This window comes from Topomyia yanbarensis, chromosome 1 (assembly GCF_030247195.1).
Source record: "Topomyia yanbarensis strain Yona2022 chromosome 1, ASM3024719v1, whole genome shotgun sequence".
Lineage (NCBI taxonomy): Eukaryota > Metazoa > Arthropoda > Insecta > Diptera > Culicidae > Topomyia > Topomyia yanbarensis.
Window position 1 is genome coordinate 20749865 of NC_080670.1, and position 26375 is coordinate 20776239.

Sequence of the window (26375 nt, forward strand, 5' to 3'; positions counted from 1 at the left end):
CCTTGGAACAAAAAATATAATATTTAAGTGGATAAATCAGCATTAATTCAATGTTGTCTTCGTATAACATATTTTGGAATGCAGTGGGAGGGGAAAGGGATTATACCTGTAAAAGAGGATGTGGGAGAGGCCTAGTTGGTGAAAATGGATTCAGTCTTCACCGAATCCGATGTGACTTTAATTCTGGAATATGCCCGGTACCTTAGAAATGATGTATCGGAAGGCTTGCACTACATACATGCGGAATTGACTCTCGACGGTTACTGTTTCGACTTGATAGGTATCTACAGACCTCCGTCCTTTGACTTTACGAAATTCCATGATCTGCTGGAATCGATGCTGTCTAATTCGAACAGAAATAGGCCTTGTTTCGTAGCGGGAGACGTGAACGTTCCAATAAATTTGTGCAACAATAATGTCGTAGTCAGATACAAAAATCTGCTTGAATCATACGGGTTTATATGTACTAACACATTTCCGACGCGTCCGGCAAGTAATAATATTCTTGATCATTTTGTGTGCAAGTCAGATGTAGCTTTTCGTATACGAAATAATACAATCTTCACTGATGTAAGCGATCATCTTCAAATCGTCTCATCAGTCAAACTCAGTGTGGGCAAAGAAAAGCAAATTCTTACTAAGAAAATAGTCGATCGTGAAAAGCTCAGGTACATGTTTAATAACTATGTAGATAGAATAGTGAACGTAAATGATGTTGAAGGTTGTCTCTCGGATATAACAGCTACTTTCAATTCCATGCTGTTACAATGTACAAAATCCTGTGACAAACACATTACCGTAAAGCATGAGTACTGTCCCTGGATGTCGTTTGATATATGGAAGCTGATGCAAATGAAATCTAACTATCTTAAAAGAGTTAGGAATAGGCCGAATGATGCGCACGCCCGGGAGCTGCTTCTTCATGTTTCTACAAGGGTTGATAAATTGAAAAAAAAGTTAAAAAAATCCTACTATTCCAACCTGTTGAGCACAACCTGTCATTCGAAAATGTGGAGAAATATTAACATCATCATGGGTCGCGTGAAGAAAGATGAAAGAATCAGTTTGTCCGTAAATGGAGTTGAAATCTCTGGTACCTCGGATGTTTGTGAAACATTTAACGAGTACTTTTCGAACATCGGAGGTGAATTAGCAAGTACCATTCCAGTACAAGCTAACTCGAATCCAGTAAGCAACATTAACCGTACTCCAAATTCGATATTCTTGCGTCCGGCCTCTGTCAACGAGGTTTTCACAATAATCCGCAACTTAGATGGGAACAAAAGCTGTGGTCCCGATAACATCCCGGTGGATGTTGTTAAGAACAATGCTTTCACGTTTGCTTCCATTTTAGCACAATCATTTAATATGATTGTTTCAACTGGTATTTATCCTGAATGTCTGAAGGTTGCAAGAGTAATTCCTGTCTTAAAATCCGGGGACGCCTCTGATCCCAGTAATTATCGTCCAATTTCGACGTTGTCAATATTTAATAAGGTTCTGGAAAAACTCTTAGTCGAAAGACTAATAGATTTCCTCAATGCAAACAATGTGCTATATAATTTTCAATATGGTTTTAGACAGGGAAGCAGCACAACAACCGCTGTTATCGAACTAGTTGATTGCCTTGTTAATGAAATTGACTCAAAAAAGGTTGTAGGAGCTCTATTTCTGGACTTAAAAAAAGCGTTTGATACTATCAATCACGACATTCTACTGCAAAAGCTGGACTATTGCGGTATAAGAGGTGTGGCAAATGATGTTTTCCGTAGCTATTTGAGCAACAGACAGCAATTTGTCAAAATAAAAGATGCCTGTAGCTCACGTCGTCAAATAAATGTTGGAGTACCCCAGGGTAGTAATGTTGGACCTTTGCTTTTTCTTCTCTACGTAAACGACCTAGGTAACCTTAAATTGAAAGGCATTCCGAGAATGTTCGCTGACGACACCGCACTTTTCTACCCGTGTGAAAATGTTGGATCCATAGTTAGCTGCATAGAACACGATTTAGAGCTGTTAATGCACTTCTTCAATGTAAACCGGCTGTCACTAAACATAGCGAAAACCAAATATATGGTTTTTCACTCACCAAGAAAAAAAATTATGGACCACTCTAGCCCTATCTACAATTGCAAACCTCTGGAAAGAGTTAACAATTTTAAATACTTGGGAATATATCTCGATGCCACTTTGTGTTGGGATAGCCAAATTAAACATATTGCTCGTAAGGTATCAACATTATCCGGAGCATTGAGAAGGGTTAGTTGTTTCGTTCCCAGGAAAGTTTTGCTTAACTTTTACTATGCCTGTATTCACTCTCAGTTACAGTATCTGATCTCCGTATGGGGACAGGCTTGCAAGTCTAAGCTGAAAACGCTTCAAGTCATACAAAATAGATGCCTCAAGACAATTTTCAAGCTTCCTACTTTATATTCAACAGTTAGACTTTTCTCTAACACAGCTCACAGAATTCTGCCACTATTAGCACTATGCGATATGCAAACGATTACCTTCGTTCATAAAGCTCTCACTCAGCCAGGATTCCATCATAATCTCTCCTTTTCGACTGGTAACCGATTACATAATACTAGGCAAGCGAATGCATTACTCCGTTCACGAACTTCTACAAGCTTTGGACAAAGACGAATCATGTACTATGGTCCCACCATATATAACGCTCTACCAGCTGATCTTAAGCAAATAACAAATACTAACACATTCAAAACACGACTTAAGACATTTTTAAAAACAAAAATAACAGAGTACATTTTATAAAAAGTATCATCCTATCATTAGAACATATTTAATTAATCTTAACTTTAGTAATAGTTTAATTTCATAATAATTAGTTTAACTGTCACTATAACGTATAAATATCTTGTTGTGTATCTTTAATGTTAAATTGAGCCCCTTAAAAGGAATCATAAATTCCACTGGGTGCTCATTAGATAAAAATTAGCGATTTTACCTTTCATTCAATATAAATAATGTATTATCTCAGCTTAGTATTTTGTTTTGTGTATTTGTATTAACTTTTATTTTTGTATTATTAGCTGAGATATTTGTAAGTGTCCGTCACCAGGGAGCTCTCAGTGCGAGCTTTTTGGTGCGGGGGTGAGTGGAGGGTTACTTACAAATATTTATAAAAAAAACCTTAGTTCGGTTTAAATTCCTATATAACCGTAGTAACTCCGGAATCAAAAGTCAGATCTGAATAAAATTCAATAGCAGTCAATGAGTGTATTGTATTTATCATTTGAAATCAAGTTTGTAAAAATCAGTTAATAATTTGTTGAGAAATATGTGTGATATTATCATACGAACTTTGATAGTTACCCGATAGTATCAAGAACCGTCATAGGTGGCCAATATTTTTTTTGTTTTGATTGTAAAGGTTTTAACCTTAGGGTCATTCGCCTCTTAGTCGGGTTGGAGAAATCTCTTTAGAGAAATCTCTAACCCTATGTGCGGGGTTGGGAATTTAACCCAGGTGAGCTGCGTACAAGGCAATCAATTTACCAACTACGCTATCTTCACCCCCCTAAGTGGTGGCCAATATGGCCAACACTAGTTTGATTGGTCTTTAGGGATCTAGGCCCACTAATCCAAGTAATGTTAAATCTGTTTCAATATGTATTGCTTCATTTGGACATCTTCATGTTGCAAGTTTATATAGGAATTTGCTATGTGGCTGCAGTGTTTAACCCGTAATTCCGGAACCGGAAGTAGGATCAACAAAAACACAATAGCAGCTTGTGGGAGCGTTAGAACAGTTCATTTGAAATTAAGTTTGTGCAAATCGGTTCAGCTATCTCTAAGAAAATTGAGCGGCTTTATTTGATACACACATGCACCCACAGACATTTTGCGGGTCTCGACGAATTGAATCGAATAGTATGTGATACTTAGCCCTCTTGGACTCAAATGGCAGGTCGATTTTTGAAGCGATCCTAATATGTATACAAGAAAGCCAAAAATCATTTATATTTCCAAGCCAAACTAATTTCATATCGGTATTAGAGTAGATTTGTTTCGTAATGACGTATTTGATAGGTCGATTGATTTGAGGTATCCACTAATGAAAGTAGTACTGTTCGTGAAATCTTTGTTCTGGTTGTAGCTTCGCCAAACGGTTGACTGCTCGTCATTTTAGTATAGCTGTGTAAATATTTTTTCAAGAACAAGGTAAGCATGTTTGGTTATATTCAAGATGATGCTGTTCGAATAATACTTCTAACATTGATAGTATTAATTCAGCAAAAATTATTAGCTGACAATTAACTAACATATATATTTCGAAATCTGAACGGATCTGATTTTTTCAGATTTGGACGAATCTGAAAGCTGACAAGTCCATACAAGTCTTAGGTTCCATGCAATCGACACATACGATGAGTCTTGAAGTACTAACGGGAATTCTTCCCTTAAAACATCGATTCTGGGATCTCTCCTCTCGTTTACTTATACGATGTGAGGTTATGAATCCACTGGTAATTGAAAATTTTGAAAGACTTGTCGAGCTTCAATCCCAAACCAGATTCATGACAGTGTACTTCAATCACGTGTCACAAGAAACAACGCCTTCTAGTCATGTTATGACATGTGTTAATACACTAGATACTCCCGATTCCACTTTATTTTTCGACACGTCCATGCAAGAGGAAATTCTTGGAATCCCGGATCACCTGCGCTCTCTGGAGATCCCTAAAATATTCATAAGTAAATACCAACACATTGACTGCCATAAAATGTTCTACACTGATAGGTCACGAATCAATGAGGCCACAGGCTTCGGTATTTTCAACAATACCACCTCGATCTCTTTCAAGTTTGCAGAACCTGCCTCTGTTTACACAGCCGAACTAGCAGCAGTTCACTATAGTCTGGAAATCATTGATACTTTACTTCCGAGTCATTATTTCATCCCCACAGATAGCCTCAGCACAATTAAGCCACTACGCTCATTAAAGCTTGATAATCACGCTCCGTTCTTTTTGAAGAAGATACGAGAATACTTAACTAAATTAACAAATACATCTTATCAAATTACCTTAGTGTGGATTCCCGCTCATTGCTCCATACCGGGTAATGAGAGAGTGGATAATTTAGCCAAAATAGGGGCACTGGACGGTGACATCTATGAAAGACCTATTGCCTTCAATCAATTTTAAAGCGCTTCTCGTCAGAGGACGCTTACTAGTTGGCAAACATCATGGGACAATGGAGATCTGGGACGGTGGTTGCACTCAATTATCCCTAAAGTATCAACGAAAGCATGGTTCAAAGGGTTGGATGTAAGTCGAAACTTCATTCGTGTGATGTCTAGACTCATGTCCAACCATTATACGTTGAATGCGCATCTTCGCCACATTGGGATCGCAAAAAATAATCAATGTGCTTGCGGAGAGGGTTACGAAGACATTGAACATGTTGTTTGGTCTTGCACTGAATATCGTGAAGCCAGATCCCAATTAATAGACTCCTTATAAGCCAGAAGAAAACCCCCCTATGTTCCTGTTCGTGATATCCTCGCTTTACGAGATCTTACATACATGGGACATATTTAGCATTTCCTGAAAACAATAAATATTCAAATATAATTATCCCCACAATGTTTCTAGTTTTTTTCCCTTGCTACCCACAAACAATTTAGATTTCTTCGCAGTTAGTTAAGTTAGATAAAACGATATAAATAAAGAAAAAATATAAACAAAGATTACAGAAAAACTATCAATAGGTTTACAATGAAATTCAAGGAAATAGAGTATAAATAAAAATATTCAAAATGATGATTATCCTCAGTGCTAGCATTAGAAAGTGATTTTTTATTATAACGTGATAGTTTTAAGTACTTTTGTAACATGTTATGTAAAAACGCTTTTAATCCACCTAACAGTGTGATGGGACATTTCTTATAACTCTTATCACTCTCTTCGGATATTATATCGTTTGAGAACATTTAGAACTTGATGCTTCGCGATGTTTTTGATAACACATACTACATGGGATAGTGGCAGGACTCAGAGAATCGCTCAAATCAGCATAGGACAACATCAGTGCTAGAAATCTCAAACCAAATCAATAGGAAAGCGAAAAAATGGCCCATAAAATAGACATACCATCGAATTATTGTTAATGCTCTGTTAATAAAATATCTAAATTGTGGTGGGAAAACAGAATTTTCCTATAAAGGTTATTTATTAATCATTCGCATGTATGAAAAAAGCCTTATGTTTACATTTGGGAGTATCGCCCTTTTCACAAAAAAGCGTTGAAATGAAATCGCAGCTCCTGATATCACGCTATCTCTGAAGTGCATGCGTGCATAGTTCCAAATTTTACTTCGACATCGACTTTTTCTAAAGGTGACTTGCCAGTAGTATCCTTGATTTGAATTATTATCGCTAATCCTAATGCCAAAGAACAAATAAATACCTCTCGAAAACGAACCGTTTGGGAAAATCATCATCATTACTGAAATTTTCATTTTCACGAAACTTTTCGATAACCTTCCGTCACTTGCGTTAATGCACTGGGTGCACAGTGCTCTGAAAATCTAGCAAAATCGTCTTAGGGCACCAGCGGGTCTAATTCAGAGCTATCTGCGCGGCGAGTTAAATCTGTAAAGAACACTAAAAATTAATTTCTATTCCATAATTTTCAGTTCAGCAATTCGAGAGATCGTGCTCACCGCAAGCCATAAAAAATTGACTACGTTGTTAAGCGATGGTCACTATTTATTAAAAATCACGGTTAAATAAAAAATTAAACTATTAAAATATTTCAAATAGTTTATAATTTTCACAAACATATTAGGAAAAATTGTTTAATAAGCTTTCGTAATATTGTGTAGGAAAAAAGCTGAAAACTTCAGTATTTTTCTATCTGCAACATATAAACCCTTAAGTATACCAATTAATTGGTATACGAATTGGAATAGGTTCGCCAAATTTTGGAAGAAGTCTATAAAATAACCCCTTGACAGCTACCTAAAAATTGTTGTAGTTCGATGCAATGAAAAAATCATATTTGGCAATTCATATTTGGCTGATAAAATTGGGGTGTCAATGTATTATAATAGATATTCAGCATTCGAAGAAGTTTCTTTCGAGTGTAGAACGACTTTGTTTCTACTTACTTGAAGTCAGCGGCGTAGCCAGAAATTCGGTTTGGTGGGGGTTTGGTGAAAATCGATCTTACTGTCCAAACGGCATAATTCCGAAACCATAAATTTTAAAGTTTTAAAATTATGCAGAATTAATTTCCAGAAAATAGTAACAAGGTTCGTGTCTTTAGCGAATTTGTTGAGACTTTATTGTAGTCATGAATATTAACCTGAGAAAATTCACCATAAATACTTCTTGGACGATATACCGTCAAAATTATTTTATCAAATGATGCGCTGTTTAAAGTTTATAAAACTCATTGAAGATACTAAACCTCCGAAATTGGCGGTTTCAAAATGATGCTATCTTGACCTTAAATTACTGTTTTTAAACATTTGACCTATACATATAATTGGTCATACAACAAAAATCAAATGCTCATCAAAATTGATCAGAACCTGCTAGAGTCGAATGGAAATCGTCATTTTTCATAAATTTCTCTCTACATTCGGAAAGTGTTATCCTCGTTATTAATCATATTACGTCTTCGTCTCAACTCGACGCATTCCCAAAATATAAACCTGTTTTAATCCACCTAGTGGTGCAATTGTGCTTTTCTCATTTGTCCAGACTACGATTCCATGGCTGGTTATCTTCATTACAATGGTGGAAATGAATATTACATGTTCAGTACGATTTGCACATACATACAATGGATCGACAGCCACGATCTTGAGATACTATGTGATATTGAAACATCGCTTGAAACCAGCGGCGGATCATGGAGAAAGATCCGGGAGGTCCAGGTCTTGCCGAAAATTTTCAACTTGTTAAGAAATTTGAAACTAGTTTTAATTTTAAAGTAGCAACCCCTCACTGCATACCCCCCCTCGGGCCGGTATAATTGAAGATTTTTAGAGTGATTGCATAACCTTTCTATATGAGAAAGGCAAAAATGTACCAAAGTCTAAAAAAGTCAATTTTCGTCAAACATCTCAATGTTTCATGCATTTTAAATTCATTTGGCATCAAAAATACAAATTTGATTTTGAATTTTTTTCATTTCAGTTTATATGGGAATTTGCTGCGTGATTGCACTCTTCAACTCGTAACCCCGGAACCGGAAGTCCAATCAATAAAAAAATTCAATTGCAGCCGATGGGAAGGTTGTACCTTTCATTTGAGACTAACTTTGTGCAAATCGGTCCAGCCATCTCTGAGAAACAGAGGTCACATTTTTTCCACATACACACATAGACACACATACATACACACACACAGACATTTTCCGATCTCGACGAACTTTAGAGTGAATGAGAAAGGCAAAAACATTTTTAGCAAATGTTGAAAGTTATGCATTTTTTTGGTGAGCAGTTCTATGTTTCATAGACATTAAATCAATTTTAAATTCGCTTCCTATTAAATAAAGACCCTTATTACAGTACATCTCTACAAAAACGAGCTCAATTTGAAAATAAATCTGAGGATTATGATTGATTACAGAACTCTGGAATTTTTTATTGGAATGTTTTCAGGCAGGAATTTGATATTGATGCAAATGGACAACTGTGAAATCAAGACCAATAGATCAGTTACATATCAGGACCCCATTCCGACAATTTATCAAACGTCCTCATGATGTCTACAACAACAGGTTATCAATCTACGGATCAGATAATTGTTATTGTAATATTGAATTAAATCAGTCAGAATCAATAGATTTTCAACTTCAATCCAATTTTTTTTGTTGGGTGTGGTGGAGGGGGGGGGGGTGTTGTATGGTGGTAAACCCCAAAACCTTCTCGTGGCTACGCCGTTGCTTGTAGTTATTTATTTCGCTTTTCATTTTCCGATATTTTTCAGATCGATCCGATGGTTATAACTTAGAAAAATTGCAGTCAGAAGGTTCGTACAAATGAACATTTTTGCACTGATAAGTTATCAAGTTCCTTCCAGACAACTTGGAAGTGTTCGGTGATTATTTCTAGCGGTTGTAGATAGAAAAATGAAATACAAAATTCGTTTTATTGAAATAATGTTTGGCTTATTTCAATGGATTATTACAATATTGAACAATAAATAGGCGACAAAGAGTAATCCACAAACAACAAGCCATAACTTTTAAAGTATTCAAAATAGATATTTGAAGTATTCAGTAAAGTTATTCGTAAAAGTAAGAGCTACACATTTGCTGAAGGCATCATTTCGATATACTCACTCCCAAGAAAATTTGTGAAAATATCTCACTCATAGGGGGATTAATCAGCAAAAGCACAATACCAAAAGAAAGGGCATATTGCCTCCATTAAATTCTCCGAAGATACTATTGACCTAGAATAAGCCGTTTTGGCGTTAATAATAGATTACATGTTTTTGGTCATATTTCTGGCAATGGGAAATGATAAAAATCTTTCGTCCGCATTTAATGTTAAATATCTCTATTGATAATAGTCCGATTTCAACAATCTATAACTTGTTCGAAAGGTATTCGTTAAAGCTGTCTAAAAATATATAAATTGTTAATCTATATTGTCAATTTCGGCAGATAATTCAAAAAAACTGCAAAAAACGCCATTTTTACACATTCAAACATTCATATCTTGGAAACTAAACATCAGAATCAAAAACAAATTAATAGCGTTCATACTGTTTTTTAGTTCTTTCATTTAAAATTGGTTTGGATAAGATCGGTTCAGCCATTGCTGAGAAACACGAATGAGAATTTGTCCGTTACATACACACACACAGACACACACACACACACACAGACATTGTCCCAAATCGTCGAGCTGAGTCGATTGGTATATAAGACTCGGCCCTCCGGGCCTCGGAAAAAATCTTGAAAGTTTGAGCGAATTCTATACATTTCTTTTATAAGAAATGTAAAAAACCCCGGCGTAAAAAAGCTTTTGCAAATGCCGTGTCAAATAAACGTTTTATGAAAAAAAAAGTCCATACAAGTAATAAATAATGTTATAACTAGTGTATTAGGAAAAGAAACACCCAAAGAACATCAATTTGAAAGAACAATGTGAACAATGGACTAGTTCGCTATGGACGTGTGTGGCAAAGATCTATTTTGCGGAGAGTACAGTCACAATGAGACGAGAAGGTATTTATGGAACATTGTTGTCATGTTGTTGTACCATTACATTGTACGATTGATATATTATAGTGAAGACACGTTTTTATCAGCCCACGATTTTGTCAGCCTCATATGAAAATTGATAGTTGGTAGTTTGATGAGCTCTAGCAGACGAACCAAGTCGAATTCGAGTAAATTTTTTCTTGAGCATATTTTTCTTATCTTAGAGACCCTTGATATGAAAAAATCCAAATTTTATTTTTTTTTTAAATTTTGCGTTGTCTGACCCTATTAAGCGAAATTTATGCTAAATAATCGGAAAGGGTTATGATGCTATATCTAGGGACCAAAGAAGAATATTTTAAGAGCTTCGGTTTGTTAAAAAGAAAGAAAAATATATGTCCCGATTTTGTCAATATCCCCGTTTTAACAGCCTAAAACTCACCAAAGGGCTGTTAAAAATGGATCTTCACTGTATTAGAATTGTCTAAAGTTGATTCAAGTTATTATGAAAATTCTGCTAGTTAACTTGATTGCTTATGCTACAGAATTTGCGAAGTTAAAGGTTGATGAAGTACTATCTCTGATAGTCGACACTAAGCTAACAAGGCATCAATACTGATTAATTTGCGCATAACTAGTAGAAAGGCGTCTGGATTACTAGGGCTCTAAATTTTCATAACTAAAAGTGTTATACCTAAATCGAAAATACAGCTAAGAAATCAACCGAGTTGAGGCTAGCCTAAACACACAATTAATAAAATCGTCGATTAAAACCTACAAACGATACCGAGTTGGTAGCTGAAGGTTATAGTAAGAATAGTGAGAATGTCGATAGATTCTCTCACCTAATATAAAATTTGTAGAAAAAAATTACAGTTCACTAAAGCACGGTGACAATGAAATCGGTTAGTTTATTTATGTTCTCATTCGTATTCATTACCAACTATTGGCAAAACTTATATCATAAAAAGTGTGACAAAATCAATTTATCACTATAAGATGAATTGATCTGATCTTTTCGATTTCAAATTTGAGCTGAGCGTCTCCAAATTCACTTATAATATATGGCTATGTAACAAAATAATCTAAAAATGTATATGGCGGATGAAGAGAATGTAGGTCGAAGGGGTGCAAGGGGGGGGGGGTTGATGTAGAAAGAGATGGTGTGAGGGGAAACTGAGAGCAGGCTGATGGAGTATGCAATACCCAACCGCATATTATACCCACCATTTGAGATTTGGTTTATGAAAATCGGTTCAGTCATCACCGAGTAATAGATGTGATTCTGGAATACGTCCAGAACCCGAAAATTTCGGAGCTGTCGATAGTGGACATTATATTCAAAGAATCTTTGATTGACCATCAGTGAACTAGTCTTGTAAATAGAAATGATGTTATCTAGACTTGCAAATAGAAATGGATTTTTAACTTTTGAAGTATTACGATTGTATCGGTGTATATGGGAAGTTCCTATGTGGTCGCAATAAACAACTTGTAACTCCGGAACCAAATGTCAGATATGAATGAAATTCAATAACAGTCCATGGGAGTATTGTATCTTTCATTTGAAACCAAGTTTATAAAAATCGGTCAAGAATTCCCTGAAAAAAAGGTGTGAGATTAACTTACGAACTTGGAAAGTACCTGGTGGCATCAAGAACCGTCATAGGTGGCCAATGTGGTCAAAGCTGCTTAGAATGATCATTAGTGATCTAGACCCGCAAATCCGAGTCTATTTGCGCCCTTTTTTATACGTATTACACCATTTGGACATCATGGTGTTACCATTTTATATGGGAATTTGCTGGGTGACCGCACTCTTCAACCCGTAACTCCGAAACCGGAAGTCCGATCGACAACAATATTCAATAGCAGCTTATGGGAGCGTTATACCTTTGATTTGAAATAAAGTTTGTGCGGTTCGGTTCAGCCATCTCTGAGAAAAGTGAGTGAGATTTGAAAACACACACGTACAGACATTTGTCAATTTCGACGAACTGAGTCGAATGGTATATGAGACTCGGCCCTCCGGGTCTCGGTTAAAAAATCGGTTTTTTGAGTGATTGCATATCCTTTCTTTATGAGAAAGGCAAAAATGTTGATACTGAATTAATAAGTCTTTAAAATCAGATTTTAGATTAGTTGAAATCAGCAAAAGAAAAACCAAATTAACCAAAATAAACATAGAAATTTTAATTTCAGTCAAAACAATGGTTGAGACAAAAGCAAACATGCCTACGATAAAAATGTTACTAACCTAAATAACAACTAATAACAGAAAAATCAGCTAATCTTTTCGCTGCAAAGCTGAATTTTCATTTTCTGTGTAACTACAACCTTTTCCTATTAACCAATAAACATCGGTTCCCAAGACGACGCCAATTGACCGCAAACTTCCGATTACGTCGTCTATGTTGGCTTCCTCTAGTATCCCACAGCCTCGCGGCCGTTAAAGAAAACCCTTGCGGTCAGAAACTCACACACATGCAAGACCAAACGTAGTCAAACACTTGCCGTACGGATCGAATCAATTTAAATCGCTTCCGTTCAACACGTTGCCAACAGGCAACCAACGGACAAAATTGTTTCACACACGCGATGCCACCGAGATTTTCTCGCACTTTCCCTTTCTTCGCACAAAACGGTCGATCCGTGCCGGTCGGCGATGACACAACACAGCACACACCTAATCGCACCGATTTGGCCCCGAGCCCGACTCACACACAAACAAGTGGTGTGCCATAATTTCGCGGGCTCGAAATGTTTGCCTTAGTATTACAGCCCAACTACGATGCCCATCGGTGTTAGGTGGTTATGTATGGTTAACCATGCAAACAACGAGAGCGGAATGTCCGTGAGCCGCGGTTTCGATTTCAACCAATTGGACGGCAAATTCCGACGGAGTCACCACAACATCGGTTACTGGTCGTTGACAGTTCGGTTTCCTTCTGCTATTTTTTGTCTCGTTTTCAAGAATACTAGATCTCAAAGTGGATTGTGAACCTTTATCCTAACAAGCGGCAGTGGATTGTCCGGTATTGAATTCGAATCATTTATGTTACAAGGCGATAATATATACATATAATTTATATGTCAAACCGAACTAATTATCACAACGAGTCGATTAACTTGCTAAATCGACTGTCGTCTAGCACGGGAATGTCAAGAGCTTTCAATTGCCGTAGTTGCGACTGTGTGAAACCACACAGCTTACGTCCCCATCATCGGATTATGAAATAGAAAATCGAAAGATCACCGGAAAGCGAAAGATACAAAAACTGAAACTAGTCAGGCGGTATTAGCTCGTCGAAATGTCATAAGATCACATTATTAATTCATGTAATCAGCTAGTCGATTCAATTCATAGGTTTATGCTCATTCGACAAAGTTTCCCAAAATTTGCCAATATTACTATATGGGCGAAACTCAGTAAGGCGTACGTTGAGCTGAAGGTCAAGATCAGGTTGAAATAGCAGGTAGGAAGCAGAATGGGAGAATCGCCTATTAACATGAAGTAATTACCTCCACAGATACCGCTTTTATGCTTGTTTACCCCATTATTATGCAGATGAAAAGCATTACTCCGAACTCGCAGCCAAATGCAATTACGCATTGTTCCGTGGATGTGTGCGGACGCTAGCGGAAATGCCGTTACTGGAAATTTCTCATGTCGGTACATCCCACCGTGTCTCAACCCTGGGTTCAAATTTAACCATTTATTTATGTAAACCCCGAGCAAACAAAACATTCCCGGGAACGTGTATTTATAGTTGCATGACTCTGTGCCCTTTGCGAGTCTAGTCCAATTAGTTCGTAAATGGTTCGTGGGCGCCCACTAATTAGGAGCAACAAATGGACTAAATTTCGGGAAACTGGCACCGGTTGTCTATTTTTTGCTGCTTTTCTGCGTTCTGATAGAAAACCGCTGTAGTTCGGATTTAATTTTATTTTATTACCCCCGAATTCCTTTATTTGACATGGGTCGATGCATGTTGCTGTGGAACTTTTAAAACAAATTTACAACAAATAAAAATACAGATGTGCCATCGAAGTCATCGCATACGATCTACCAGCGCGTGGGAAAATTCGTTTTCCGCAGAGGTGAACAGTTTCCAGCGTCCTTGATTGTCGCTTTCGTCCATACGGTCATCACTGCTGGTTTCAAGTTGGAAATTGTTAGTTGTTTAGCGAATTACGATCGTCTTCGTTTCCTGTTTTATCGGTGGAGCTGCTGCTAGTTGAGTTCATTGCTATCACAAAATGTCAAATGTGTCAAATAATGTCACTCAATTTTCTCCACGATGGCTCAACTGGATTCACACAAAATTAGTTTCAAGTGAACGGTATAACGCTCCCATAAGCTGATAGATTTCCTTTATTGATCGGACTTTCGGTTCTGGAGTTACGGGTTGAAGACTGCTGTATCACAGTAAATCCCCATATAAACTGGTACCACGATGCTGTTCAAATATTTTTTTTTTGAGAGTTGTCCTACGGCTCTCGGAAGAGCTCCCCGTTAGAATCACACACTACAATTGCAGACGAGACAGGCAATGGCTCCCACTAAAACACTGCTTTAGGCCAATTGCAGCGGGAATCTGAATGTGATATTCATTGTACGGTTCAGGTATATGCGGGCGTAGCGACTTCGCGATCGTGTGTATCATCGCGAACGGCTCGAGCATTTGTACGTTAAAGTGTTCTATCGCGTGTGCGTTTGCTTGCCGCGTGTGCTAACGTATATGTAACTTCGCGTGTATAAATTCTATATTAAAATATGCCTTTCGCATATTCGCATGTGTTCTAGAATGATCGCGCGCGGTCCGTGAATCTGATAGGGTGATGTGCCTATTATGGCAGTAGAGCCTATTGTGACCCTATTTCGTACCCCTTGGTTTCGAACCAAGCATATGAGATAATGACACTATCGATTTGGCTAAAACAGGTGAGAAAAAATAAGCTCAAGTTATATTCTTTATTTGTTGTGCACATATGTATTTAGAACTATCCTCTAAATCCAACTTTTAATTAAAACAAAATCACCTTATTGAAATATCTACTAGTCCGCCTCACTCACGTAGTGAACCGAAACTGGATGCAACGGCGCTTAGCAAAATAAACACTTACGAGCCAGCATTTACCGCCTCATATCTCGTTATTCCGGCACAAATATACTAAACATTGCACTGATACATACCTTTATTTTAGCTGGAGAACCTTTTTACGATAATTTCACTTTAAAATCACTCGTCAAACACTAGAATAGGCCTAGTGTTATAATAGGATAAAACTAAATACGGGGGTTCCTATTATTGGCATGTTTTGCTGATACACTACCACAATCAAAACCAACTTTTTGCATCCATCATACAGAAAAGAATCACCAGTGCGGCCAAACCAAAACATGAAATTGTAAATATAATGTAATGCAATTTCAGGAATAAGTAAACAATTATTTCAAGTTATTCAACTAATTGTTGATTTCAGATATTTTATTTTCATCTGCACATACAATTCGGATCGGAAGAAAGCAATGTGTGATGTGGAACTTGTCATTCCAGTTGCTAACCTTCGAATGGGTTTTTTTCTGCGTGCACAATTCTGGGCGCTCTTCTACTAACAGCTGATGAGTTTCATTGATGTGCGTGATGTTTACGTTTGTTTTGATCGGCTGAAAAAAGCAGAATGATTCGTTTTACAAATCACACGTTGGCGTCCATGATCTGGATACCTAGTTAGAATCGACGCAAATGGAATATGAGGCATTGCGTTTCAACTAGATTGTTTTTCGATGAGGTGGAAATTGGCACACCCATGAGGCGATATTTGGATCGTTGAGGTGGGAATAGATTCACAGAATGGAACATTTATTTTTATTTATGCTGAAAATTGAGGCAATTCTGCTAAATAAGCATTATATAGATGTTTAAGAAACAGTACACTGATACTTTATTCTGAGAAAGGTTATAGATAAAATGGCTTCTTTTAAAGTTGTTCAAAAATAGTGCGACCCTCTCCCTAATGGTGCCAAAATAGGCTCATCACCCTACTTAATTTTTCGCGTACGGGTCAGATTCTAGAACAAAGTGGGTTCTTCCATATCACTAGAATTCCCAATCATGTCGCCATGGAACGCGTTGTCGGTCCAGTGGACATGAGAGCTTTCTTTTTAGTTGATTCAATTGAAGGCATGGACCTAGACTTCTAGAATCGAGGATAGAGACTTCCGGACGTGACCGATTCATGATCGCGCGAGTGCGGGGGACTGTAGGTTCACGCTTGCGACCGCGTTTGAATGTTTGTAAGTGCTGAGGCGTTCATATTATTACCGGGATGTTATCATGTCTGCGAAAGCGCGGGTGTAGGTTGAGTGGATGATCGCGAAGGGCTCAAGCATTTGTATGTTTGGTTGTCGCGTGTATGTGATTTCGTGTGTATAAATTCGATTTTTTCTGTCGCCATGGAACGCGTAGTTTAGTGGATATGAGTATCATCTTTTTGATTGGCCCACCTGAAGACATTGGACTTATGCTAAGAGAATAGGGGTTTCCGGATGAAACCGATTCATGATCGCGCGAACACGTGAATTTGGAAGTTCACTCTTGAGACCGAGTTTGTAAATTTATAAGTGCTAAACCATTCACTTAGTCACCGGGATGTTATCTTGTTTGCGAGATCGTGGGTGTGGATGTGCGTGAATGATCGCCAAGGACTCGAGCGATTGTATGTTGATGTTTATGTCACGTGTGCTAGTGTGTGCGTAACTTTGCGTGGACACACCTGTTTGTGTATTCTTCAAGGATCGCGCGTTGACGTCTTGCCTAGTTTTTATTTCTGTTGGTCCAACCGAGAGCATGAATTTGGGATGCCTGAGGCAGCGTTAGTAAATTTTTAGGTGCAAACGTTCACTTAATTACCGGGGTGTTTGAATGTTGGCGAAATCGCGGGCGCTCGCAGTTGTGACTAGGGTTGTGTTATCGCGAAGGCCACGTTTGTACGTTTGGAATGAGAGATTGTGAGTGTATGTGAGAGAATAAGCAATTTGTGTTAGTGAGTGTTAGCATGGATCTAATTTAAAATAAAGCAATAAAAGAAGGGTGCATCCAGCACATTGTATATTATTTGACCATGGCAGTGGATAATAAAGGTCGCCAAGCAAAACACTAAAATTGAACACAATGTAGCTTAACTACAAAGAAAATAATCGTATCCCAAGTTTCTGTGATATCATCACTGTAATACTGCTTTGGTGGAAAAGACCCCGGATCACATCAAGGTACAGTACCACGCCGAGGGCGTTTTGAATGATTGAAACTTCAAATAAATAAAATAAAACTTAATTTTTAACTGACTTAATTCATATTTTCGCACTGTAAAGGTTTTCCATGAATAAAATTAAGTTTTAACAGAACACTTGCGGGTGTAAAAAACAAACTGCATCACTGTGGCAGTTGATGAGCTGAATCATAGGTGTTGCATGACCAACTTGAGTTTTGAGGCAAATCGCCAATCGTCTGAAGATGCACTTTGCTATATTTCTCCTTAGTGGAGAACAATTTTGGTAAAAACTATTTTTTCTCCATTAAGGAGTTTAAATTGTTTAGAACCATCTTTGCGCGTGAAGGGCACAAGACCAACAACTAAAATCGTTATGGAATTTGCGTTTCGACTTCGTCTCATCAGAATCCGACACTAACATAGTGACAGAACTAAGCTAGCGCCGGATTGACGCTAGCTCCAAACAAAACGGGACTTCACGCTCAGGAACGCAAATTGTCTCTCCGCTTTTTTTGAGGCTAGCGTCAATCCGGCGCTAGCTTATTTCTGTCACTATGTTAGTGTCAGATGCTGATGAGAAGAAGTCGAAACGCAAATTTGATAAGTAATTTAGTCTGGAGATGGTTTAACCCTTTGCGACACAATTTTTTTTTCATTGTTATTACTGTTATTTTTAGCTTTATATAGGTTTTCGGGGTCGCTTATTCTGATACTGACGTCGAAAGCGTAAAATTAAAAATGCCGGATCCAATACGGCGACTGTGCTTGGCTAAATTTCATGTCTTTTGTTTATATTGGCTTAAACGACCTACAAGGAGGTTTTCGGGTTCGCTGATTCTGATTATGACGTCGAAAATGTAAAATTCAAAATGGTGGATTCAATATGGCGGCTGTGCTTGGTTATATTTCATGTTATTTTATGTTGGCCTAAAACGTCTTACAAGGTTTTCGGGGTCGCTGATTCTGATTTCGACGTCGAAAATGTAAAATTCAGAATGGCCGACTGTGCTTGGCTAAATTTTAAGCTTTTTTTGTATATTGGCCTAAAACGTCTTACAAAGGGGTTTTCGGGGTCGCTAATTCCGATTATGACGTCGAAAATGTAAAATTAAAAATACCGGATCCAATATGGCGACTGTGCTTGGCTGAATTTCATACTTTTTTATATTGGCCTAAAACGTCTTACAAGGAGGTTTTTGGGGTTGCTGATTCTGATTCTGGCATCGAAACTATAAAATTAAAAATGGCGGATCAAGAATGGCGACTGGGATTGGCTAAATTTCTTGTTTTTATATTGGCCAAAAACGTCTTACAAGGGGGTTTTCGGGGACGCTGATTTCGATTCTGACGTCGAAAATGTATTTAAAAATGGCGGATCCAATATGGCGACTGTGCTTGGCTGAATTTCATATTTTTTATATTGGCCTAAGACGTCTTACAAGGGGGTTTTCGGGGTCGCTGATTCTGATGTCGAAAATGTAAATTTCTAAATGGCGGATCCAATATGGCGACTGCGCTTGGCTAAATTTCACTTTTTTATATTGGCCTAAAACGTTTTACAAGGGGGTTCTTGGGGTCGCTGATTTTGAATCTGACGTTAGAATTATCAAACTAAAAATGGTGGATCTAATATGGCGACCGCGCTTGGCTAAATTTCATGTTTTTATATTGGCCTGAAACGTCTTACAAGGGGGTTTTTGGGGTCGCTGATTTTAATTATGACGTTGAAAATGTAAAATTAAAACTGGCGGATCCAATATGGCGACTGTGCCTGGCTGTATTTCATATTTTTATATTGGCCTAAAACGTCTTACAAGGGGGTTCTTGGGGTCGCTGATTTTGAATCTGACGTTAGAATTGTCAAAATAAAAACGGCGGATCTAATATGGCGACTGTGCTTGGCTAAATTACGTTTTTTATATAGTGGCCTAAAACATCTTACAAGGGGGTTTTCGGGGTCGCTGATTTTGATTATGACGTTGAAAATGTAAAATTAAAAATGACGGATCCAATATGTCGACTGTGCCTGGCTGTATTTCAAATTTTTGTATTGGCCTAAAACGTCTTACAAGGGGGTTTTTGGGGTCGATGATTTTGAATCTGATGTTAGAATTGTCAAAATAAAAATGGCGGATCTAATATGGCGACTGCGCTTGGCTAAATTTCATGTTTTTTTTTATATTGGCCTAAGACGTCTTACAAGGGGTTTTTTGGGATCGTTGATCACTATGGTGACGTTATAACTGTAAATTTCGTGATAGCGAATCCAATATGGCGACTTCATTAGGCAAAATATCATGTTTTTTTATATTCATATATTTTTCTCGTAAAAATGGCCATTGTTTAGCCGCCATCTTGGATTTTCAAATTATGTTATCAGAATCGTAATCAGCGACCTCAAAAACCACATAATCTATTTTTATGCTAGTTGAAAAGTAATCCCTGTCTCTCGGAATCTTTTATAGACCAACATAATAATAAACTCCATTTTTGCATATTTTGATAATTTTTTCTACGAAAAATTCTTCAAAAAATCTATTATTTGGTTCGATGTTTAAGATACTTGCAAAAAAATTTTAGATCTCTAGGATTTTTAGTTCAGACACAGCCGAATTTCTTATAAAAAACGAGACTTTCGAGTTTCAATTTTTTATAACTGATAAGTAATTAACAAATTCACATAATTTTCATATTTATATATCAACGCTAACTAGAAATCCATTAAAAACTTAGGAGAAGTAGGTGGGACGTATAGTTCCCACTGCATCGCAAAGGCTTAACTTTGATTTGATTGCCCTGACTTCCCCTTCTGTCACCACACAAGGAACCTGTATTCCAGTAATGTTGTGACGTACTTAACTTGGTCAACGACAATAATTTCAGAAACAAAGAACTGCAACAGACGAGCTCCGGTTGTAATCCTTCATTACGTGAAATGTACAATTGATGTTATCTTTGGATTAACAGATAGTCACCATTGCTCATCAATACATAAAGCTGGGGGTGGGGGTAGCGTAGTTGGTAAATCGATTGCCTTGTACGCAGCGCACCTGGGATCGAGTCCCGACCCCACACATAGGATTAGAAATTTTTCATAAGAGATTTTTCTAACCCGAAGAGGCGAACGACCTTAAGATTCAAACCTTTACAATCGAAATAAAAAAAACATAAAGCTAGCTTTAATCCAAATACCGATGACCATTACATGCTAATCATCGGCGAAACCATATCTCGGAAACCCAAGGTTATCAATTTTCCTAAACAAACCGCCATCGACAAGGTTCCATAAAAGTGGTGACAGCACACCACCTTGAGGACATCCATAGACAGTTAGTTTCCTAATATTTTCTTATATTAACGATAAGCACAGATGTTGGTTGCTAAGCATTGCGTGTATCCAGTTCAGTATATATGGAGGTACTCTATGACCTCGTGCTGTTTCTAAAATGGATGAAAAAGACACGTTGTCAAAAGCACCTGCAATGTCAAGAAAAATAGTAAATTTGATTCTTTTGTAAAAAAGGCTTTTTGACGATGTTGACAACATTGTGTAAGAGTCACAGTGACTTCTCCCGTTGATATTCATTGCATATTCTGTTGCATTGCATGAAGCGGGTGCTCGCCCAAACTGAGAAGTGCTCATACCCATATATCTCTTCCCGGATATTTATACGGAGCAAAACATCCGAGCGACGGTTTTATGGAATCGATCGTAACAATTCTACGAGTATATGCCGGAGAATCTGAACAACTAGAAAAAAACTCAGTGGCAGTCGTCGGTAATGGTTCTGTACAACCCCAGGCTCGTTGAGATTTCAGACATTTGTGCAGAAGCTTTTCAAAATAGTCCAATCCGAGGATCGAAGGGCATTTCGGTAAGCTTCGCGGGCCAACTTCAATGCCTCCGAGCCGTCTCTGCGTCCGCTATTCCAAGCTCTTCTTCATTATTTTTTGGGTCTAGCAAGCTCGGCTTCTCACTAACAAAGTTGCTCTAGACGCACGCATAGCTCGAAGCGGACAAGGCTCTTGCGATGTTGCTACTATACATAAGTTAGTTTGTTTTATCCATAACCTCATCCAAGTGACCTGAGCTCCAAAAATCTGCATCGCAGAGGTCCCAGTTCATAGATTTGGAATTGCGAAATGTGGCGATATCTAACGAGCCGTTTAAATGATCGAAGACTTAAGATACTACTTATGACGATTTGAGCTCGTTGGGTACGAACCAGTTTGTTAGCTTATGTGTAATACTATCAGAGCAGAGAGTTACATCTAACACCTCTTCCCTGCTAGATCATTCAAATGTTGGGCGATTTTCTACATCGAGTATATGTAAAATTGCACGACTTAAAAATTGATGCGATTCTCAAATCTACGTTTGAGCTGCTCCATTTCGGGCGAGAAATTTTTTTTTTGACGAAAATAGTTTTTGGGACTCTAACACTTTTGGCCTATCTCATATTAAAAAAGACTATGCTATCACTCTTGCAAGCAGTAACCCAAATCCGGCCCGGACCGCCGAGTATCATGCATCATTCCACTCAGTACGTCGAGATCGGAAAATGTCTGTGTGTTTGTGTTTTGCGTAAGCCCGGTATACTTCGTAGATTGCAGATTGATGACACTCATTCCCACACAGACTACATGAGGAACAATGTTTGTGAATAACAATTATCACAGTCCACGCGAGAACTTGGCCTGAGAGCAACCGCTGTGGATGACGACAATCTTTAGCGTAACTTGAGATATTAGTACGGAAGAGTTGATAAGGTACTTACTTAACGTAACGCTCCGACTCAGTGACTCTAATAAGTACCACGGTTTGGGTTATTGGGGTTTAGTTTCTTCAAGCAACTTTGATTAGACTGAGAATATATCGGAAAATGTATGTGTGTACGTATTAAACTTACACAATTTTCTAACAGATGGCTAAGCCAATCTGCACAAACTTTATTTAAAGCTATTGTTTTTAATCGAATAATTTAAAACGAGAGCTGCTATGAAGAAAAAAATGAACGACCGTCGATTTCCGATTAATTGAACTTCAGTTTTTTTTTACTTTGGATCAGTTTATTTCAATGATTTTCAACCTAGGGTCCGCGGACCCTTAAGGGGCCGTGAATAGTTTTCCTGGAGTTCGCGAAGATGAATCTTTTCCGGATTAAAATTCAAGCTTTTTTTCGTAACAAGCTGAAAATATTGGTAGCAAACAAAAGCGATCTTCACATGCAGTGTTTTATGATCGCCTCCGACTGCGCAGTGAAATGAACCAGCCACAAAAAAGTGTCTGTAAAGCGGAAAAATACAATGTCAATTGACTTTGAACAAATTCGTTTTTGACATACACTACATGACGTTCAACTGTTACTAACGGATCTTATACTCACGGAAGAGACATACAGTTACATCACGTGAGGAATTGTGTATAGATAACGTTTAAAAGTTTAGCCCAGGCAGAAAACTTCAATGCGAAGAACAACAAACAATGAGACGCCGAAAATGACAACGTTAAAGTCAAGATAAAGATATATCGATGGCGATAAAATTGAAGTGCGTCTACACGACCAACCACAATAAAAGATTTATGTCAGCGAAATGGAATCCGTTACAAATGAGCAAATATTTTTAGTGGCATCCCCAACGACGTTCGTGTTGTTAAAATGCAGTTGGCAAATACCGCTGTACACCTACCGTGGTCAGATTCCTGTGCGCCAGTTTTGTAACCAGATGGCGCATTGCAGAAAGCCAGAATGAACCTGTTACAACCAATACCAAAAACTGCCACCATCAAATGTAGGTGTTGGTGCGCTTTACATATCCAAAATAACTTCCAGCACCAACAGTGAAATGGCAACGATTGGTCCAGTGTCTCCAAACCAACAACCAGCACAACAAATGCCGATGAAGACGGATTTACAACAGCGACTCATAAGAGCACAGAACAAAGAAGAACTTCTGACATCGAACATCATGAAATCTGTACCGATTAAGAAACGGACATGAATAATACCGCAAGAGAAGGCAAATGGACTGTCTCCCAAGCAGCGTTGCCAATGTTCTAGATTTATCTGGAATCTTCCAGATTTTTTCTAACTGAACAGACCTTCGTTCAAGCCAGACATTTTGCCAGTTTTTTTTTTAAGTTTTGCCAGGTTTATCCAGATATTCTGAATTTTACGGTTCACCCTAGCGGAGATGACACTGTGTCAGGTTTATCTAGCACAACCAAAGTTTTTCTATGGTTCCAGCAAAAAGACAAATCTTTCATTCTACGAGATTTTCAAATTATAGAAGTGTTTACACACAAATTTTGTAAACGTGGGTCATATTATCCAAAATCGATTAATACACGTTCTATGAACACCAAAATATATGCCAAATTTTGATAATTTTGAGGTCACTGTCAGATATTTTTGGTTACACTTTCAGATTTTCTTTGAAAAATACTGGCAACCCTACTCCCAAGTTATGATTGATAACACAGCTAATGCATTTCCGCCAAGAAAAAGGTTCTAAACAAGTAGCAGCAAGCTGCATGCACAGGACTCACCTGCCCGCAGTAAATTTGTGTTATTATTTTTTTACGTAATGTTAAAACATGAAAGCTAACGCATTGAATCGTATCAAATATAATTAAAATAAGTATTAAAAATCGATGGTAAACCGAGGTGTCCGCAACAACCCAGGGTGATTTCGAAGCGGTCCTTGATACAAAAAAGGTTGAGAACCGCTGGTTTATTTTATTTACTTCCCGGTGCATGGTAGAATTTATGGTAGTTTAATAGTCCGTTTATTGTTATTCACATGAACTGTGATTACAATCGGCTGTAGTTTATCAGGGTTTGCCGATGGATTAAATGGATTTCTTGGGAGTTAAAGCTATTTTATGAAAATGATCTCGTGAGTTTATCCCATTTTAAAGACCCCAGTTTTTTTGGGTATTTTAGGGAAATGCTTCTTTATTTATTTCAACCATACTTATTTTTATAAGATCCATGTCCCCAGGAGGAAGTAACAAAGTGAGCTCATACTTGGCTTGATGCTAGAGTGGATAAGCGATGTTCCGAAAAATAAGTTTCCAATCGAATAAACGCCTTAAAATGAAATAATTCAGACCACAAGCAACTTAATAAAAAAAAACTAAATTAGACACACCTCAGACGAAACTCGTCGCTTGACGTAAATCGCGGAGAAAGCTCCTGTTGAAACAGTAACAATTTAGCTACCACCCGGAGCGCAAAGCTGCTCAAATAATCCAAGTAAATTGTGCAAATTCACCTGAACAATAAGCACTGTTCCTGATGGCAATTACTACATTGTGGCCATTGTCCAGAAGAGAACGGCTGGCAGTATTCAACCAACCGCTAGCAGCGTAATCGGTAGGTCATCGTCTTCATTGATGGATTAGTCAAGGCAAGAAGTGCCCGGGAAAGGAAACTGACATTTTTCCTCTACACATACATGGCACATGAAACCGTTGTGCACGCCTGTTGACGCCCGTGTAGATAATGCAGGCAGAGGAAAAGAAAAGGCATGGAAGAAGCAGTCAATGCAAGAACGACAGTGAACCAGTTCCCAGTACAAACCTGCAGAAAAAAAAACCGGTGGCGGCACACTCGCTGGCAGACGGGAAGAAGGGCAGCCGACCGAACCAGGAAAGCAACAGAAGCCCAGCGTAAAACGTACGAACACAAAAAACATGCAAATTTATGCCTTCACGTTGCTGAGAGTTTGTACCGTATCCACAGTCAGACGGAACAAAAACTGTAACGATAATCCAATTAATACATTCACACATGCGCGCACTCCTCGCGGAACTTCTTCGCGGTAAACGTTGCCTTCCCGCACTGTTGCCCGCCAAGACAAGACAAATTGGCAAAATACACGATTATCACCTTGTTGCAATCTGGATATCTCACTGGTTTTCTTTCTCTCTCTCACTCTTTCTCGCCAGCACGTCACTTCACTGCACACTTTTTGCCTTCGTCACACCTGTTTGCCAGGCTCCGATCCAAGATCACCACTCTCTGCATGTGTGCTACCTCTTCACCTTGTATTTCGAATCGCTATTCCATTATCATCAGACCTCCCCGCGCAGGTTCAGTATGAGGTCATCGCAAACTTGCTGCTCACTGCTCGTTGACTCACTACACGAACACCTTGCATTCCGTTCGTTTTTCGTTTATCCGGACATTTTGCAGGTTTTCACAATTAGGCACTTATATTCCAATATCTATATAGGTGGTCATCAATAACAGGCAATAGCTGATAATAAACACAACACACACGATCACCAGATGAGGAATCAATCCTTGGAATACCGTTGGGCGGTGGCAGGCAGCGCAAAATCTTCGCGACGATCGTCACTAGCAAAGACAAAACGACTAACTGGAGACGCAACACGACAGACACTAATTCCTCGACACGACACAACGTCAAACGCAACGCAGTTCTTCGAAAGGTATGAAAACATAACTCTCACATATGTACGCTGAGCTGAGGCAGGCAACAGAGCCTACCACCGCGCCCGTGACAACTTCAGGCTTTAGGCGTGTGTCTCCGTAAGTTTCACAACTACATCACTCTAGCTAGTGTGTGTAAGTGTTTACGTGTAAACGTGAAGCGAAGGTACCGATATCACACTGTCGTTGCCCCTAACTACCGTCACAAAACAGCAACAGGGACTGCCGGAATTGTGGGATGACTGTGACGTTGAGGTTACCTGCCGTTAAATTCGCTTCGAATGACCTTCACCGTCGAATCCCTAAGCGTAGCGATGTAGGCTGGCTATCCACGGGGCAGGTTCCAGTTTTATTGAAGGGGAAACAAGTGTTATACAAACACTACCTGGTTACTAGGTACCGGGAACGAACGACGAGGATACTGATTACGAGGTACAACGT

General features: G+C 38.4%; 1 protein-coding gene across 6 annotated transcripts in view; it reads right to left on the minus strand.

Moving 5' to 3' along the window:
- The window catches only part of LOC131677060 (afadin), a 178558-nt gene that overhangs the window by 138619 nt on the left and 13564 nt on the right, over positions 1-26375 (minus strand). For 2 of the 6 annotated variants that reach the window (XM_058956598.1, XM_058956594.1), the window contains exon 1: positions 25059-25888. The exons of 1 other annotated variant lie outside the window; for it this stretch is intronic. The gene's annotated coding sequence lies outside the window, so the exon portion shown is untranslated. Of the gene's footprint in view, positions 1-25058; positions 25916-26375 lie in introns of those variants that run through there. 3 more of the 6 variants (XM_058956596.1, XM_058956599.1, XM_058956600.1) reach the window with 3 other exon arrangements.